Below are 20,991 nucleotides of genomic sequence, written 5' to 3' on the forward strand. Positions count from 1 at the left end.
ACATGGCCTTCAACATTTGTTCCATAGCTTTTTTTTTGACTTCAAGAGGTGGGACTCTCTTCATCAAGTTCTCAATTTCTTTAGTATTCCCAATCACATCTAAGAGCCTATCCAAATGTTGGCCTAAAGTCAAGTCACCTCTATTAGTCTTTCTTAGATGTTCAAACTCCCTGTTGATATCCTACATGTTTTCCTTCATATTGCTAATGCCCCTTATCATCTCACAAGGGCTACCAAAGACACCCTTAATATACCCTTGTGTTGGAAATATTCAAGACTATGTTAGGTTACTAAGAGGGAAGAAGTGAATCAGTAACCTCAAAAACTTTACCAAATCCAGATCCTAATTGCAATAATCAAACAACCATTTAATTCATTAAATCAGATCTAATTGCATGTATGAGAAACTAAAAACACAAGACATTCATGGCACTTGAACACAATAATTTGGTGACCCAAAAATCTTCCAAATAGAAAGTAAAACTAGGGTGGGGATGATACCCACAAAACTTCAATACTATAGCATAAAGTTGGCTTGTTAAGGCTTACAATGATCACTTATGATGATCTACCCTATTAGGAGCAATAAAGACTACTAGGTCCACCTTGTTAGAGGATTTACAAAAATATAATGAAGTATACACTTAGTAAAGAGATTTTACAAAAGACTATTAAGTTTTCCTTGTTAGAGGATTTTGAATGGTTCACCTATGAGAATGAAATAGTAGATCTTTCAATTACAACTTGATTTTTTGATCGAGATTCTTTGAAGTACTAATCACCTTTATGTGATGGATATGACTATGCTGCTCCTTTGCTGATATGGCCTTACAATATACTTTTTTGTTAATTCACATTTGCATCCTTCTTATTGTTCCATGCTTTCTTTCTTTTTCTCACATATACTTTCACATCTTTTTCATTACATGGATATGATACAATACATTATATGTATATATATATATATATATATATATATATATATATATATATATATATCCAATTTACATAAGTAAAAAGTTAGCCAATATATAAGTTAACACCAATATTACAAAGCCGGCTCAAATGAAGACACTCAAATTTTGAAGATTGACTTGGTGAAGTTCTGATACACAGTGTCCACTATCACTACTCAGCATCATCATGCATTCAATAGAAGTAGAAGCTCAATCCATAATAATAATCTTAGAGTAGTCTCAAACTCGGTCTACACTGGTGACTTGGTAGAAATTGAATTACTCATTTACCATGAATTCACTCAGTAAACAAATAGCTTAGTTAACATTAACTTCACTTCACATGAACTACTAGCTCAATTTGAACTCCAAATCTTGGTAACCACTAAACTGCTCAGGTTAAACTACTGCACTTCACACTAACTAAATTTACTTGGTAGCTACTAAGATGCTTGGTAGGAACTGTAAAGCTTAGTGGCTACTAAATTACATGGAAAACACTATAGACTATTCAATGAGCTTGGTAGCCATACATAATCTGAATAAGTGTTGTCACTAATAAAAAACTTGACTTAATGTCAACAATCTCCCCCTTTGGCATTAGTTACAAAAGCACTTATCATCCAAAAGTTATATAAATCACAGTGTGATACTGGCTTGGTGTGGTATACTATTTTTGAGATTTTTCAAAATTTGTCTTTCTAAGTATATATAGTACACTATATCTACAAATTTTGTACTTTCCTTTCCTTTGCAAGATTCTCCCCCATACAATATACATACTATTTCTCATACATATACATACTATTTCTCCCTCTTTTTGACAATAATGTCAAAGATTTATTCAAAACTTATTTAAATGGAGACACCAATATAAGAAAGAAAATTAGAATGTACCTTAAGTATGAATGCTAAAGTCTTATCCCAATTTTCTTGTAAAATTTTGCACATATGAAGAGCAATTTGGACTTTTGCAAAATGTTCTATCATGTGATCTACAATGGAGAAGTTGTTATCATGGATCAATGTTTTAGAGTAAATAATGTGCTTCTACATTGTATCCATGATGGGAAGGATCATATTTTGAATATCTATTAGTGAAGACCGGATCCTTGCTTCTTCTCTCAACAACTCTACCTACATATCTAACAAGAATCTAATTTTCATATGATGTGCAGAGCTTGAACTAGGGTCAAGTTTCAACTGCTATGCACTAGCCTTCAGATCTTCACCAATCTTTGTCAATTTTCTCTTTATTTCTTTTGTGAACTTAGTAACATTATATAATTTTCCAAAAAGTGATGTTACATTTGTGCAAGAGTTTTCAAGATTGGTCAAAATTGAGGAAAGCCCTACTTTTTGAATGGAAACTTGTTAAGCAATGTGCTCAAGCACTTTGTTATCAAATTTGTTCTCTGCTTTCTCAATCAATTTATCTTCACCACTTGAGTCCTCATTAAATGTTTGGACTACCTCTTCCAATTGAAACAAAATGTGTTGAGAAGTATCAACTTCAACACCTATCACCTTAGTCAAAATATTCTTAGCATCTTTTATGATTTTATATTCTCTATCTCTTTCCTCTCTTGGTTTCTTCTATTTTGCTTTCTTTTGGAGGAATTGACTAGCTATTTGCATTTGATCTACAGTGGTATTATCAAAATCCAACTTTGGAATCTCAATCTCTTCATCTAGGTCAATGTCCTCCTCTATCTCCTTTCCACTTAAAATTCTTGTACTTGGTTGATCCTTGGGTTCAACTACCTTAGAATCTAGATTGGAAATAATAGTAGAGATAGTAGGACTAGCTATGAAAATTGATATAGTACCAATAGAAGGAAGACTAACTAGTATGCTTACTGAATCCAAAACTAAAGTACTTACAGAAGTATCTAAAGTTGTAGAAAACCAAAACTGTAGAATCCAAAATTGTAGAACTCAAAACTATACTTACTACTAAAGAACACAAAATTGTAGAACATACTATACTCACTGTTGATGATGCTCACTTGAGAGCTAAAGAAAAGGAAGGCTATAACTCGGTAGATTAAGTGGTAGACACTTCTATTAGTAATGTGCTGAGCTATGAGGAAGTGAAGAGTGATTGGTCATTTGATGTATCTGATGTTGTCACAATCAAACTTGTTGAAGCTTTCTCCAAACTTGATGTAACTACTAATTTTCTTAGAGAGTGAGGAAGTGAGGCAATGACTATGGTTTCTATCTTCATAAGATCAGTCTCCTTATCATCTTCTTTGTCTTCCTTGGTAACTTCTTCCTCTTTATCCTCTTCAACTTCTTCATTGTCAAACTATATTGGCTCAAAGTATGTTCCTTCTTCCTCATCATCACTGTCATCATCCTTGACTTCTACTAGGAAGTCACTTTTTTTATGCAAGTGATAAACTTTCTTCCACATACCTATGGCATTCTTAACTACATGCTCTATATCCTTTAACAAAATTAGACAAGTATTAAATCTAAGAGTCATCTTGTCTTCATTTTTCTTTATAGACTCTTTTACCTCATCATTTGTGACACCCAGTAACAACTACCCCAGGGTTTGTTCATGGATATCTCTTGTTGTCTACATAGTTAAGTCTCATCTTGGCTTTAACTTCTCTAATAGTTCATGAGAGATCTAAGACGCTATCTAATTAGGGGAATACTTCTATTTTCCCATCTTGGTTAGCACCAATTCTTCAACCTATTTCTTCTTAGCCTCTATACTGGTCTCATACTTTAATGATTTGAAATTGGTTATGCCTACACCTTCTTCCAATTGTCTTATTTTTCTCGGAAGGTGGGAGGAGGCTTGCTAGACACAACTTCACTACCTTTCTTCCTTGATCTCCTAGTAAACACTATAGTAGATGGCTTGGGTGGGTTGGTGATGATAACCTTTCCTTTCTTCTTCACAGGATCTTCTTCCTTTTCTAACTCTTCTTCATCCTCTACTTCATCATCATCTTCTCCCTTACCCTTGGGAAACATAAGAGGTGTGCTGGTTTTGAGTTTTGCTATTCTCCTCTTGCCTTTGTTAACCACCTGTGGAAGCTTGATTTCAAGCTCTATTCTCGCCTTGGCCTTATCATGTGTTCCAAAGTGTGGTGCCTTTGGATCAATAGGTTCATTTAAAAGGGCTTCAATTATGTCCTTTGCTTCATCAATGTTCACCTCATAGGGAAGAGGTTTTACCCATACAATTTTGGGTTTCACTACCTAAATGTAGACTTTCTCACTATCTACCATGAAACAAACATCATCTTTGTAATCTTCAACCAATTTCTTGGGAATTTTGAATCTATTATTCATCTTCTCCTTGAAGAAATCAAAGTAATTATCCATTATGCTGACAAAATTCTCACCCATTTCTATAATATACTCATTAATCTAATACAAAATTGGCACATCCTTTATCCATATGACTGTACCTTTAGAAGGGAAAAACTATTGAACATAGAAAAATAGACATATCAACAATGAACCAAATTTGCAAGGGTTTTTCTTGGATGTCCTTATACTTTCCATGTTTTTGTTAAACTATTTCAATAAAAAGTCTACAAGATCATATGATAGATTGTTCTTCATGACCTTGAATGCCAAGTCTACTACTTCACATGACACACTATTTAGATAACTTGAACTGTAGATATTGTGAGCTATCACATGTATGCCTAATTTTAGTTTTTCATCAATTACACTACTAATCTTCATACCTCTATCATCCCACTTGTCTAGGATTTTCTTCTCTAACTCCACCTGAGCTAGGGTTTTAGTAGTTTTGGCTTTAGACTACCAAAATTTTAAAAATACTCCAAAAGGCTTCCCTAGCTTGAGATGCATACAATATACAAATTAGGCTACCAATGTATTATTTTTTTTAAGTTAATAATAGTCTCAATTGTCTTCAAGCTTGGACTTCATGCAATAAATCATCTTCTTAGTGATAAAAAATACTTGTTCAAGCCATAAATGACTATTGTGAACTCGTCTTAGGATGTATCTAATCCATTTGATTTGAAAACTTCAAGGTAGGTGGGGAATGTAGGTTAAACCCCTATCTTCCAAGTGCTTATGCTCGAGTTTAAGAACACCATTCACACACAATTCACCTAAGGCATCATACATCTCTAGGGTTCCAATTTCTTGAATTGAACACTTAAAATGAGTTTGGATAGTGTTAATGAGTAGTACCTTAAAAGGGATCTACAATTGTGATCTATTTGGATCAAGGGTTTTAGTAATTGCTAGCACAAGTTTAAAATCTGGTGGTTTCTATTTGACTCCTTGGACCAACATTTCTAAAACTTTCTTTGCCTTGCTAATACTACTTGATGTTATCATGGCTACTCGGTAAGTTATGGAAAACTTTACTATAAATTCTACTCAAAATTGCTTGATCACAATACACTTAAAAAATTTAGTCAAAAATGAATTTGTTTTTTTGCCTTTTGATATCATTTCACCATTAATGCTTAGTATGAAGGTAGTTTTGATGACATCATTATGTGTGATAGGCTATCATCCACTATCTATTTAGATCACTTGATGATTGCTTCATAACTTGGTAACCAAACATGAGTGACTAGTTACTCCCGACCTTGCTCAATAGAGTCCATGACCCAACCTTACTTGGTAGAGAAAGTAACTCAGTGATAACTGATACTGATCTTATGTGATCCCTTTGTATCTTGAATACTAATTTGGATCGTTGCTTCCTTCCAATTTTTGGAACTATTTGGATGTGATCATGATAACACAATTCTAGTTCATATTTAACAGCTTAGTTGGAAATGGTGGAGTCACCCACTTCTTGAGTGACATGACCATCATTTCTTGGACTAGCTTCCTTAGTGGATTTAGGAATCCATTTTTGCCTCATTTTCTATTTTATTATGTCTACTTTTGCTTTCTTTTCATCTTCAATTCTACCTGTATTCATGCAATTCTTAGCTAGATGACCAAGTTTTGTACAAGTGAAACATCTTATGGTAGTATCTCTCTTTTTTGTGTGATATTTTACATAGTTCATGATAATGTTTCCATACTCTCCATAGTAATAACATCTACACTAGGTGTTATAGTCCTAACCAAATATTACTTTCACAATTTTCTTTGTTGGATTGAATGACTTGGTTCTATAGTCCGATGCCTTGTGATCTTGTCTCTTGCATTTGTGACACTTGCCTTCAAATTTTGGTTTCTCTTTACATTCATCAACTTGTAACCATGCTGATTGCAATTGCAACATTTACCATTGAATTTTTCTTTACCATTACTACAACATTTTTTTGATGTATAACCTATCTTACCACAGTGATTGCAAGTAGGTCTTTGATTCCTTTGAGCACATTGTTTGGAGGATTCACCTTCTTCTTTGAATCCAATTCTTGCTTTAACTTTTTTTCTATAGAGATTTTTCTCATTCAGTTGATTTAATTGATTCATGTCTACTTGGGATTTCATCATTCTCTCATTGATTTATTTTTTAGTGTTTAGGTCATTTCAATCTTTCACTAATTTTCTTTTTAGATCTCAACTCACTTCTTATTCTTTCATTGATTTTTCTTTCTAAATTTAGACCATTTCTTAATCTTTCATTGATCTATCTTTGGCTCATGATTTCTTCATTTGCATTGAATATTTGATCTATAAGATCTACATGCTAAAGGGATTGGCTTTGGATCTCATTATGTCTTCCATCCATTTCTTCTTTCATCTTGTTCCTTTGTTCCAAGATTTTGGTTCATGATTTCTTCATCTGCATCAGAGATTTGATCTATAAGATCTGCATGCTAAAGGGATTGGTTTTGGATCTCATTATTTCTTCCATCCATTTCTTCTTTCATCTTGTTCCTTTGTTCCAAGATTTTGTATCATGATTTCTTCATTTGCATTGAAGATTGATCTATAAGATCTACATGCTAAAGGGATTGGCTTTGGATCTCATTATTTCTTCCATCCATTTCTTCTTTCATCTTGTTCCTTTGTTCCAAGATTTCACATAGCCTTACTGACTAAATTTCTTGTTCTCTTTTTAGCTTTCTTGTTTCTTCTTGTAGGGAACCATTCTTCTCTAAGAGTTCTTTGATTGCATAATTTATTTTATCTGAACTAGTCTGAAGGGAAAAGATATTTAATCTTTTATTCAATGTACTAATGATCATTAATTTGATTTGCAAGTTCCTTCCTTCCTTACAAGGATTGGGAATATTTCTCCTTAGCTTTCTTGACTTGTGCAATGGAGATTTCTAGATCTAGCTTTTCATTGTCAATTGCCTTATCAAGTCTGAATATCTCCATTGTCCTTGATCTTTGCTCAAGTTGTCAAGCTTTATCCTAAGAACAACAAATCTCTAATACCAATTGTTAGAAATATTCAATACTATGCTAGGTTACTAAGAGGGGAGGGGTGAATTAGTAACCTCAAAAACTTTACCAAATCCAAATCTTAATTGTAATAATCCAATAAGCATTTTGTTGGTTTGATTTTTCACAATCCAGAGGATGTTCTAAAATTTTGATGAAAAATCATTTAAGTCATAATATCCTATAGATTAGGGTTTCTTTCCTTATAATTTTCAAATTTTGTGTTACCCTAATCATGTCCCGGTCTCTGTCTTGTTTGAGTTCTATTAAATTCTCAAGGTTTTTCATCAACACAGTCATTGAAAAACCCTAAGTGTGTAAAAAACACTAATGTCTTATCTTATTTTACCCTAGCCCTTGAAAAAACTTTGAGTCCTTTTTCAAAATATGTTTTAGGTAATAAACAAATTTTACCCAAGGTCTAGCTTACATAAGGGAAATTTCATTAAAACCTTGTTAAAACCTTTATTAATAGTTGTTGTGACCACATTTTATTTTATTGAAAATGGTTAACTACAACACCTTTTGGCCAGCTGTTGATCTTAGTTAGATCAATGGATGGTGCATCCCCATAATATTGAAATTGAAGGTCTTTAAACAAAGAGGGCATGCACCATAATGACATGTAGTCCTCACTAACATTAAAATTTCAGTGTGCTACACATATTGAGGCATAGTTGATCTTGTCTTAATCAATAGATTGTTCTTGCTCACATTAAGAAAATCCAAGAATCTTAAGTAATGCGGGCATGCGCCATTATGACATGTAGCATCATGGGCCCACCTTTTCAGAAGGTGACAATGGTATGTCTTCTGTGGTAGTTGTTAGGTGAGTTAGACTAAAAAGAAGTATCTCATTGGTTATTTCAGCTAACTCAATGTTATAAATGTGCATGATTTCATGATCATTAATCTATGTAAGATCCACGGTCAGGGCTTACTACATTATGAAGTTGCTTAATTTTTAAATAATGCGAGAAAGGCTATGATGACATGTAGCAAGGTGGGACCAAGAATGAAAGGTATGTGCTATGTTATGCCAGGCTATAAAGAAAAGCTAATGTGTAATACCAGTTGTGCCAATAAAATGTTTTATCAGTTAGAAAGGGTAGAAGCTTTATAAATGGTAGATCTTGCAAAGATGAGTGGCTAGCACTTCGCTACATTAAGGACCTACTCATAGGTTAGAAAATGTGAGCATGTGCCTTTGCACCATGTGGCCAAGTGAGACTAGGTTTTGGAAAGTTTGTTGAGTCATACCATGTTGTAAAGTTGCAAAATTCAAGCACGTTCATTTGTCAAATATAACGTGTATGCCAAGTTGGGAGTGAGGATGTCATAGGCATGGAGGTTTTAATAGCTAATATGGTAGTTAGAGTTATTATATGAGCTAGATTAAAAGGAGTTATTTCACTAGTCAGAATGGGTGATTGGACCATAGAGGACAAAAATTTAGACCCACTATCAATCTTGGTTAGATCGATGAAGGGTGCTTGCCCACATCATGAAAATTCTCATAGGTTAAGCAATGTAGGAAAGAGCCAACCTAAAGTGTGACAAGTGTGACATCAGAGACCACTTCCTTAGAAGATAATATGGAACCCACTTGAATGGAATTTTTTCAAGAGGCACGAATTCACATAGAGACTTTCTATTGGACAAGTAAACTTAATTGGATATAATCAAAGTAAGATGATCCATGATCATCGATTCAATCATGATCAAGGGTCAGCACTTGCCCTCAATTTCAAGATGCAAGAAATTTAAGGAATGTGGGTAAGTGGTTATGTAACATGTGGCCACATTTTTAAAGCCATAAAGCTTGTTTCTTTTTTAAATTAAAACTATCTGATCTGGTGAAATTGACAAATAAGATTTAAATTTTGATGCAATTTGAGAATAACAGCTACTAGAAGTTAATATGGTTTGGAGCTCAATCATGTGATATCAATGATTGAATATAATTCATGATCTCACCATTATTGAACCATAGAATTGCAAAAGGTTATTAGAGCGTAGATAATTTCTAGAGCTAGGGCATATAATTTTGCAAAGAAATCTAGTGAATTGTAGCAAAATTTTCACAGAAAGAAGCAGAATTTTGTGGGTAAGTGCTCTGAAACTTCTAAATAGAAAGAATTTGGTGTGGTAAAATTTTAAATCTTAGAAAATGCCTCCATGAACAAAATTCTCTGGGAAAACTAATTACCTAAAAAGGGTTGTGCATGATGATTTCCTTAAATAATTCCCACTATCTATCAATGAAATCACTAAGGGGAGAGAGCTGATTCCTAAGAACCCTAGCGTAGTTGTAGCCAAGGGTTTCTATGATAGGGAAAATTGGATAAGAGATGCTCAGGTATTTGTGGGAGGTTTAGAATTGTTTAAAAAGTGGTTCTCAGAACAAAAATTAGATAACCCCATAAGCAATGTTTGGGAATTCAACATTGGGAAGTTAACATTTCTTGCAGTCTTCTTTGATAATGATTTATTGACTGGCGTAGCTAAGAAGTATGATCCTATCATGGGGTGGGTTAAGAACCATGCTGGAGTAAATCTTTTTAAGGTTTTCCCTAAATTGATTAGTGAAGTTTTCAATCTGAACCCTAACTATGTTGTGCATGAAAAAATTGACATGTATGACCTGCAAGCCAGGTATGATGCACAAAGGGTATACTTAAGGACAGGGCCATTGCAAGAGCATGCTACCAAGATTGGTACATTAAGTGTAATCACTACCAGCACACCTGAGCCATTAATGAGAAGACATTTCAACCTAAGGGCTCAAGCATTATATTTTTCTCTTTGCAAAATTTTTGAGATGAATTAGGCAGAACATATCCCAGGCTCCATTGCTCTCATCATGGCTCAGACTCTTCAATTTGGAATGAGCACAATCCTTGATTTTGCTACTCTCATTACACAAGAAATTCACAATGGTTTGGTGGGGATAGCACAAGGGAAAGTAAGCAAACCATTATGTTGGTATTCATTGCTCATGTATGTATGTTTGTATAAGGGAGTCACCTACTTCTCCAAGGGTATGGAGCTAGAAACAACCAAGGATGGAGAGATGAATCTAGTTTAATTATGGAGTGTGGACATGACCTCAAAGGCTAGAGATGCTAGTTTTGTAAGGTTTGATAGATATTTTGCATCAAATCTAAGATTTCTCTTAAGAGGATACAATCCTAGGATTCCACAAGCATTGCTAGAATTGGTCAAACCCAAGGACCATGCAAAAGGCCTACTAGTTAGTCATAATTGGAGGGATATAATCCCCTATAATGTTTCAATAGTAATAAGAGTATATGGCTTTTTGGGAAAGCCTCATGTACTACCATTTCATGTGCCTCTAAAATAGGAATAGCAGAGTTGTTATAGTAGATTAGGACCATTGATGAAAGAAATTTTCCAAAGAAAGGTACTTTCTTTCCAATTGTTACAATAGTGCATGACTTTGTCTTTGTGAGGAAAGGATGGAAACACCTCAGTTTATTCCTAGATAGGTACAACATGGTAGAGTCCCATGCAAGATTTATTGACCCTAAAGGATTCTATGATCTCTTAAGAGAGAGGAAAAAAGCTGCCCGCATGGTGCAACATGTATATTTCCCTAAGGATGTTATAAAAAATATTTTCTCTTAATAGGAATAGGAGTTAAGAAAAGAAAAATGGATAGTATTTAGTAAGACTCTAGAATTCATCAATGCTTTTGACTCCAATTATGATCCTTTAAAAGATAAGAAATATTGGGGAGCCAAGATGCAAGCATTGATGAACAATTTTTCTATAATAATACAAACAATGAATGAAAAGAAGGCTGCATATATCAAGACCTATCTAGAAAAGGTTGTCGAGATACAGAGGAGGATAAATAGTAGAAACATAGTAGCTCCTAGATAGTATACTTTGTAGAAAAGGGCAGGTTATGTGATGGTGCAGAGTGTACAATAGGCTCCCCTTTAGCAAAGACAAGGACCAGAAAGTCCATCTGTAGCCAGTGCCCCAAAAGGGCAAAATTTGGAACAAGGGTCTTCCTCTCATGTAGAACAATACTCCCCAAGCTAGACCCCAATCTAAATAAGTGATGAAGCATCTTTAAGGGAACACCTTAGACAAATTGGTGGAGAAGGGGATGTTAATTTTACTACCACAAACCTAGAGATTGGGGAACCACAAGAGCTTCCTGCAACCTCCTTGGACCTTACTATTGCTAACTATCAAGGTAAGGAGATAGATCCTATAGTGGCCCAAGCTTCTGAGAGGTTCATTAATGATGAAAATTTTGTGAAATCTAGAGCTTTTGCACAATTTTTGTGGAGATTAAATATAGGAAATTTTGAGAGGACTTGTGAGAAGATAAAAGTAGAGAAACCTAATAAATTAGACTCTGATATAAAGGAAGAGGTGAAATCTAAATTTTTGAATGATTCTGCCCAGTTTACACCTAAGGCTAGAAGGAAAATAGTTAAAAAATCAAGAGTCCTAATTTTACTAGAGCAGGACATAATTAATGCAATGGTCTTTGATTCAATTAGAAAGGGAAAAGATGTCAAGTATAAAATAGAGGAAAAGGTACTGCATGCTCATAGAGGAGTCAAATTTAGTAATGACCACGAGGCCCTGGTAATTTGGTCGATTGAGAAGAGCGAGAAAACCAAAATGCAAGAAATATCTACTATAGAGCATACTGGTGCACTAACAGTATTCAAGGCTGGTGAGGTTGGTAGCAAGAAAATTATTGGAATGGCTTCAGAAATGCTAAAATTTGTCAGTGTGGTGTATGATTAGGAAGAGGATAAGTTTACTCAACTCAATGCTAGATTTGAAATTTTTTTAAAAGCATATGAGGATAGGGGTAAATGGATATAGTAACTAGAAAATTAGGTATCTAAAATGGAGAAGATGCTTGGGAAAAGAAAAGTGGGAGAGTCTAGTAGACCCAATAATTGCATACCCCCCACGGCCACCCATTGAGCCTTTTAAATCAACTCCTATTATTGAAGTACCAGACACCCCAAAAAGGCCTCAATTCTACACTGTAGAGGATTTTGAAGAGGAAAAGAATAAGTTGTATGCACTAAATGTAGAATTAAATAACCAGTATGAGGAATAGATAAGATAGAGTTTAATGTATCTAATGGATAGGATAGAATGGCCAACATTTTTTGACCAGTTGGCAAGGATTGCAGCCATCAGGGATGAAGTGAAAGGAAATGAAGAAAGAATGAAGCCTATTATACATAAATGGACTAAGAGGAACAATGGTATTACCCTCATGTATGTATCTATCATCCAGCTATCTTGTCCCAAATAGAGAAGATTTTTGACTTGTTAAATAAGCTAGAAAATTTTGATGACAAACAAGATTCTTTTCAAATAAGAGTGACAATTTCTTTCTCAAAGTACATAGCTAAAAAAATTGATTTACTTCCTAGTTCTCTCAAACCTATTAATAAAGTAAAGGAAAAGGAAGAGTGGAAAAAAGAGTTGGATGAATTATTTTGTCAAATATTGAATAATGTAATAAATGAAATATGACATTTATTATGGCTAATGGCCAATGAGGAATTGGTTAAAGTGCAGTTTTTTTACAATGCCATTAGAAAAGATTTTGTTGAAATAGAAGCAATTCAAAATTCTTTAATAACTATACAAAGGGATGTCTTAAATTTTGATTGGCCTAATGATACTATTTACAATGAGTGGAAGGAACAATTTATGTCTATAAAATTGATGGAAAAAGATGATGAGGTAGAAGAAGATGCAAGAGTAACTGTTACTTTAACTATTGATAAAGAAGACAAGGAGAACCGCCAAGTTAAAGTAGACTTGCAAGTAATGGAAGAGGACACATCACTTTCAAGCCTCATAGCCACTTATTCTAAAGATTCAAAATAACTGGAGAATCAAATCATAAGGCTTTATTGTTCCAAGAAATATAACAAAAATGGAGCCTACCAAAAGAATGTAATGACATTTTCTGTTACACACATTTTTGTCTTGTTGTGATAGTTGCCTGTAAAGATTCTTTGTAAAAGATAGTTGTCAATTCTCTATGCTTGAAGCTTGTTGCATCTCACATTATATAAGCGAGATCCCAAGGCCAGAGAAAGGGTTCAAACTTTTTTATGTTTGCAATTTTCAAGAAATTATAGTTGGTACAGTCATGTGTAGTTACTTTTGAGTTTACTTCCAATTATGTACTTTCTGATGATAGATAGAAATGATAGAATCAATATGAATTTATGGGTGTCTCATTGAGTTTCTATTGGTCATTGTATTAATTAGCAAAAAGGATAATACAAAAGGGTATTTACACTAGATCAGTGTCACCATTTTTTGTCTCCATTTCATGAGTTTATTAATTTTGAGATCATTTGAATAATGTTCATTTGATTAAATGCAGTCTAGATGGGGTGTATATTGTTTATATTGTTGCTTTTAATTCAATGGATTATGTAAGTGCTTCAATAAATCAGTAGAATTCATGAGTTTATGAAAAGGATATCTCATAAGAATGGAAATAGGTGATTATAGTTGATAAATTCAATTACAAGTTAATTGAACAAGATCTCTTGCTAATAGTCAACTCTTTGCCCTTATGGATAAGGAACTGGTCATATAAATCAAAGGTGGTTGAGAGTAAATTCTACTTCTAGATGTCAAAACAAGTATAAATTCAAAATCATTTTCATTCCATTTGGTTCAAGGTTATAATTCTAGTCAACACCTATTTACATTTAGTTTTTGAGTCTTAGGTAGCTACTATTTCCAAAAATACTTGTAAGTTTTAGGAGAATTTTGACAAGATCTGCTTATAAGAGATGCATATAAATTTGAAAGTATTAAAGAAATTGATAAAATTTGTATGTGCCTAAGGAAAGATGAGAATTAGAATGAAACTAAGATCATTTTCATACAATAGTTTACATTAGAATCATCCCCAAGTATACCCACCTTGGTTTTGCAGAGCCTAAAGAGTAGGAAACCATCCTTGGTTTTGTTAAAATTGGGTCCAAATGGTTTACTTATGTGATTGATTACAAGAATTGGCTAATCCTTAGGTTATATGAGTGTTATCATTTTGGTCTTGAGAATTTTCTTGTTCAGTAGTTTCAAACACCAACAAAATGGTGACTCTACTGGGGAAATAATGCTTTATGTGTCATAAACCAGTGTATAATTTAAGATCTATGTTTCCCTTGGGTAGAGTCTAAGGTAGGCATTTTATGAGAGCTTTTCTATGGTCTCGAGGGTTATTTGCATCTTGTCTATGAAAAATAGTGAAACAATTATGATCTATCCAAAAGTTTATCCCATTTTGATAGGGTGGGTGGTGACTCATAAGGTTTTAACTAGTGTCATTTTTTTAAGAAATTTTTTGTCTCAAAATCATGAAAAATAAAAGGAACACATGGGCAAATGTGAGGAAAAACCCAGGAATCAAATTATAAATTGATCTCCCTCCTAGGGTAAGATAGAACTTGGCTATGAAAAGATCTTAGATGCATAGAGAAGACCATCCCCAAGAGCAAGAAATAAGAGGAGAGAATGTTCATTTTTCTATTGTGGAAAGGGAATCATCTTGCCAAAGTTCTAGATCCCATCCTAGACTGTCTGGTGATGAATTTTTTAACACACATAAAGTAGTATGCCAAGAAACTATAGAACTGCACAATACACCTAGTTTAGACAAAAGGAATAGCAACAATCCTTTTCAACAAAGTATGAACCCTTTCTTATCTGACTATTCTCAAGAAGAAGTAGCACCAAAGTATTTAGATCCTTACAGTTTCAATGATGAAAAAATTTCTACTTCTGAGTTTACTATCCCACAACTTGATGAGATTGAAGTCCTAAGAATGTAGCTTGCTGAGAAAGAAGCCATAAATAAAAAATTGAAACAAGAAAAGGACAAAAAGATTACAAAAGCCTTTAAAGAAAAGTAGACATTACTTAGGAGAATTGCTACCCTAAAGAAGAAAAATGAAATAGCAGCCAATGCATGGCAACCAGAGATTATATGTCAAGTTGAACAACTTAAAATACAATAAAAGCTATTGGAAACTCAAAATATAAACCTAGAAGGACCTATAATACAAAATATTTAAAAACTATAGTGCCCTAGAAGCTAACACTAACAAAGCAAAAGATGTAGGGCATACTATTGAGGCTAAAGATAAAGGGAAGCAAAAGGAGATTGGGGTTAAGATTAATGAACCAAAAAAGATTGTTCAAATCCATGATTCCATGCCACTTTTTGATATTGAGCTAGAGAAGAAAAGGAAAGAAAAGGATGCTTTGGTTAAGAGATTGGAGATTGAAGAAAATGAAGCAGCCATAGCTAAGATAAACAACAAGATGAAATTCTTGGAGAATGTTAGGAGGCAATCTATAGTTATGCCCAAAGATGATGGTGGATCTAATGATACAAATAAAAATACTACCAAGGTACCTATTCCTTTCTTATCCTCATTTTCACATAAAGTAGATCTTAACAAATTTGTTGGTGGTGCTAGCACTAGTAATACTATGGGTAACACTAGGAAAGACATTGACCATCAACCTAAGATGGATTTATAGAGAAGACCTATCCAGTTAGAGGGTTATAGGCATATATGTTTTGATGGAATCCCTGGTTACCCTAACCCTATCCCATAAGAAATAAGGAAAAGGTTGCCTAACTTTGCTAGAAATAATGCTATCACTTGTGAAGACCATTTGAGGAGTTTTCTTGATATGATGAGTGGTTATGAGGTTGAGGCTAAAGATGTTATTATGAAATTATTTGTTCAATCATTAACTAAAGATGCTAGAGAATGGTTCAAGAGACTTCTTGAATTATCTATTATTGATTCGAAGGATATTGAATACTATTTCAAAGAGAAATATGGTGACAAGCAGAATCAAAGCTATATCCTAAGTGAATTCAGTAATATTAATAGGTTACCTAATGAATTTGTCACTAAATTTAATAATAGGTTCCAAAAGAGAATGTATAAACTCATGCAATCCATGTGAGTTGATGACAAGATTTGTTTGATTACATATTTGAATGCTTTTGATGGTAAAATTGCATACCAACTTAGGGATAAAGAACCTAGGACTTTAAGAGATGCTTTCAGAATTGCTATAAATGTGGAAAGCAATTTGAGAATTTTAGGAAGGCTGGAAAATAAAAGAGATGACCCCAAATTGTTTGGAAATAAGGGGAATAGAAAGGAGGATAACAAGGGTGGAGGTGGAAAAAGCAAGACCCTAGTGAGATAAGTCAAGTTCTAAATGCTATAAAGAATCTAAATATCCCTCAGGTAAAAAATGATATGAATCCCACTGAAAATAGGGTCCCTTACCAGTCAAATTTCAATAAACAAAATAGGTTGCAAAATTTCCCTTATACTACCACCTGGAAAGATGGTCAGCCAAATGTCCCTCCCCCCAAGAATACTAAGAACAAGGTCACCCCTGATCCCTTATCCAAAACCTCTATAAATTTAGTAGATGATCTTGAATTCACTGTTGAACCTACATGGTGCTTTGTGTGTCAATTACCCCATGCCCCTAAATCTTTTGCAGTAGCCTTGTCTTTCCATGGAAATTAGAATGTAGTAGAAAAATGTCAAGAACATGAAGAAAACAATGATGATATAGGATGTAACATGTTTGAGTCACACTATGATTCTGATTGTGAAGATTATGACAAAGATGTAAATGAGCAAAGGCAATTTCAGAGAAAAATGCAACAGTAAGTATTCTCTGATGAGAGTGATGTTGAAGATAATGTGTGTAATATGGTAAATGCCAAAGAAGAGGTCACATTAAGGAAGCTCTCTAGGGAAGATATTGATCAAATTACTACAAAAATGATAGCTCAAGGACAGACTAGAAATATGGCTAAAAATGAGGGTAGTGACAAGGTGGCTAGTATATTTATAAAGGGAGTTAATCTTTAAAAAGGGGAAGCAGTGAAACTTAAAGAAATCCCTACTAAGAATGTTAAGATTACCAACAAAAAATGGGAGCCAAAGAAGGAGAATAATGAACCCAAATAATACTCCAAAGAAGTTAGATGAGAAGATATGAAAAGAAATCACTACAAGTGACAAGAATCACCAAGGTGTTGTAAATATTTTTGATAAACATCATGATAAAAGGAGTATTGTTATTGACAGCCCATCAGATTCTTCTATAGATATGACTACAACATTATCACAAATCACTATCAAAGTCCCTTTGTCTAAATTTTTAAGGATGCTTGAACATAGAAATAAAGCTTTAGCATGGTTGGGAAATACTGGTATAAATGTGAAACATGAGTTTAATGAAAATCATGGTCGCAAGAAAAGTAGTAAAGAAAAGGTAAAGGACAATGAAGCTGAAGTAGTTGCATCTCAAATTCCTTAGACATTTTTGGATAATTCTATATATCAATGTTTGGGAAATGTTAAGCCATTTTTCTTAAGTATTTTAGTAAATGGTAAAACATTAAAAATTTGCATGATTAACTTTGGTGCTTCCAATGTTGTGATGCCTTTTGAAATAATGAAGGAATTAGGCTTGAAGGTAGATACTACTCAAGGAAGATGTTGTGCTACGGATAAAAGAGAAGTGACAGTCATAGGTACTTTTAATTCTTTACCATATAGACTAACAGCTATCCAGACAAAGAACTTACTATGAGTGTATTGGTTGTTGATATTCCACCTCAGTATGGCATTTTGTTATCTAGAAATTGGAGTACCACCATGGGAGGGAGTCTATAGTGTGATTTGTCATTTGCTACTTTCAATATTGAGGGGAATTTGATAAAATTAAATAGGGAGCCTAAAAGTATATACATGATAGAAGAAGATGTGGAGGACAATATGACAAATTTTGTGGATACAAATATTAATGCATTCCAAGCTGAGGTTTTGACTTTAAAGAAGGGTAAGCATAAATCTCAAATGGAACTAGAGGCTGATACAAAAATAGATGAAGGAGATTTATGGACCATGTTCTTTGATGGTTCTTGTTGCAAAGATGGAGCAAGTGCGGGTATTTTATTAATTTCCCCTACTAGGGTAACATACAAATTTTCTTTCACGCTGACTTTCCCTTGTACTAACAACATAACAGAATATGAGGCTTTACTATTAGGCCTGAGACTAGCTCATAAGCATGGGATAAAATGTTTACATGTCATAGGAGATTCTAAATTGGTTGTATACCAAGTAAGAAATTCTTATGTATCAAAGAATAAAATATTAAAATAATACAGAAATGTTGTATGGGATATGATTGAATGTTTTGATGCATTTGGGATAATTTGGAAAGATAGGACTAACAAAAAAATTCCATAATTGTTAGCAAATATAGCAATAAAACCTAATGATGTTACATTTGCTAGCATATCCAAAGTTGAAACTCAAACCAGACCCTCTGTTCCTGATAATATCCAAAATTGGTAGGTATTTGAAGATGATAAGGATATTCTAAGATTTTTGAACTATGAGAATATGTTGTTAGGACAAGAAACTAATTGTGTAGCTTATGTAGAAAATATAAATGGAAAGGATATTATTTTTGGGTAGGAATTTGTACAATTAAAGACAAATAAAATTCCAAAGGGTCTAGTTGTTTTAGAAACTATTTTTGACAACCAAGATAGGTCACAAATGAATACTAGTGAATACAATGCCAAAAATCTAGAGGTAAACTTGGGAACTTAGGAAACACCCAAAAAAGTATATATTGGTAAGAAATTGTTAAGAAATTGCCTCCTGAAATTAGGAAAGATTTGATAGACCTACTAAGGAAGTATAGAAATGTGTTTGCATGGTCATATGATGACCTAAAAGCCTATAGGGAAGATCTTTTTTAGCATGAGATCCCTTTGAAACTAGATGCTAAACCTTTTAGGCAAAAACAAAGCCCAATAAATCCAACTTTGGCTCCCAAAATGCAAGAGGAACTAATCAAATTAAGAGATGCAAGAATCATAAAGCCTATCAGACATTCTTCTTAGGTATCCAATTTAGTCCCTATTAGGAAGAAAAATGGAGATATAAGGTTATGTGTTGACTTCAGGAATCTTAATATATCTTCATTAAAGGATAATTATGGATTGCCAAATATGGAAGCCATGTTGCAAAGGGTTACTGGTTCTTAACTAATATCTATTATGGATGGATTTTTAGGTTAAAATCAAGTGGTTGTTAAAGAATCAAAATAGTTCAAGACTTCTTTTACTACTCCATGGTGTACTTATGTTTATGTCAGGATTCCTTTTGGGCTTACTAATGTTGGGGCTACTTTCCAAAGGGCTATGGATGTGGCTTTTGCTAATATTATTGATAATTTTCTAGTTGTCTATTAGGATGACCTTACTACTTATTCCAAGGATGAGAATGATCATTGCATAAATCTAGAAAAGGTATTTATTAGAGCCCTTAAGTATGGTATCTCTTTGAATCCAAGGAAATGCAATTTTGATGTTATTGAAGGAAAATTGTTAGGACACTTAGTTGGCAAGCATGGAGTGAGGATTCACCCTGAAAGGGCAAAAGCAATAGACAAGATTCATAAACCTAAAAGTGTTAAAGGTATTTAGTCATTCTTTGGATAGATCAACTTTCTTAGGAGATTTGTGACTAATTTTATAGAGATTAGTAGGCCTATATCAAGGATGCTAAAGAAAGGATCTGAGATAAAATGGGATGGTGAACCTAGCATTGCATTCTAGAAGATTAAGAAAGCTATTAAAGATGCCCTTATTCTCAAAGCTCCAAATTATGATAAACCAATACATATATTTTCCTTTACTTGATTTCACACTGTTGCAATAGTATTGTTACAAAAAAATGAGGAAGGTTATGAGCAACCCATTGCATTTTTTAGAAAATTCTTGTAGGCAATAGAACTCAAGTATGATATAAATGAAAAGTAGGCATATGCACTATAGAAAAGAGTCAATACTTTTAGGTGTTACCTAATGGGAGCTACTATTATTTCTTTTGTTCCTACTACTACTATGAAGGATATTTTTTCACAACAAGAGGTATCTGGCAGGAGATGTAGATGGATTAATAGGATACAAGAGTTTAACATTGATATTCAGATTACCAAACTAGTTAGGGGTCAAAGTTTGACCAAATTGATGATAGAAGATAATTTAGAGGCAAACCAAATTAATCAACTTGATGATAGTCATAGGGATAACCTTTGTGATATGGATACTTTTGACTGGTACAGAGATGTGATTTATTATTTGCAAAACATGAAATCTCCATCAAAATTAATAGATAACTAGAAAAGATCTTTGAAGTTATAGGCCATAAGGTATGTTATAGTGCAAAGACAATTATGGTGGAGAAATATGGAAGAGGTACTTTTGAAGTGTGTAGATGAAATTAAATCTAAAAGGATTTTGAAAGATATGCATGAAGGTGTGTGTGGTGGTCATTATATGGCTAAGACAACTACTCATAAAATTCTTAAGGCTGTCTTTTGGTGGCCAACACTTTTTAGAGATGTTTATGAGTTTTCCAAGACGTGTGATGCTTATCAAAGGTTTAGTGGAAAGTTAAAATTTTCTAGGAATTTACCATTAAGACCTTTTGAAGTACAAGCACCATTTCAACAATGGGGAATTGATTTTATAGATGAGATCTCAAAC

The sequence above is a fragment of the Cupressus sempervirens genome, chromosome 3 (genome assembly GCF_028749045.1).
Source record: "Cupressus sempervirens isolate cs-2001-9-10 chromosome 3, ASM2874904v1, whole genome shotgun sequence".
Classification (NCBI taxonomy): Eukaryota; Viridiplantae; Streptophyta; class Pinopsida; order Cupressales; family Cupressaceae; genus Cupressus; species Cupressus sempervirens.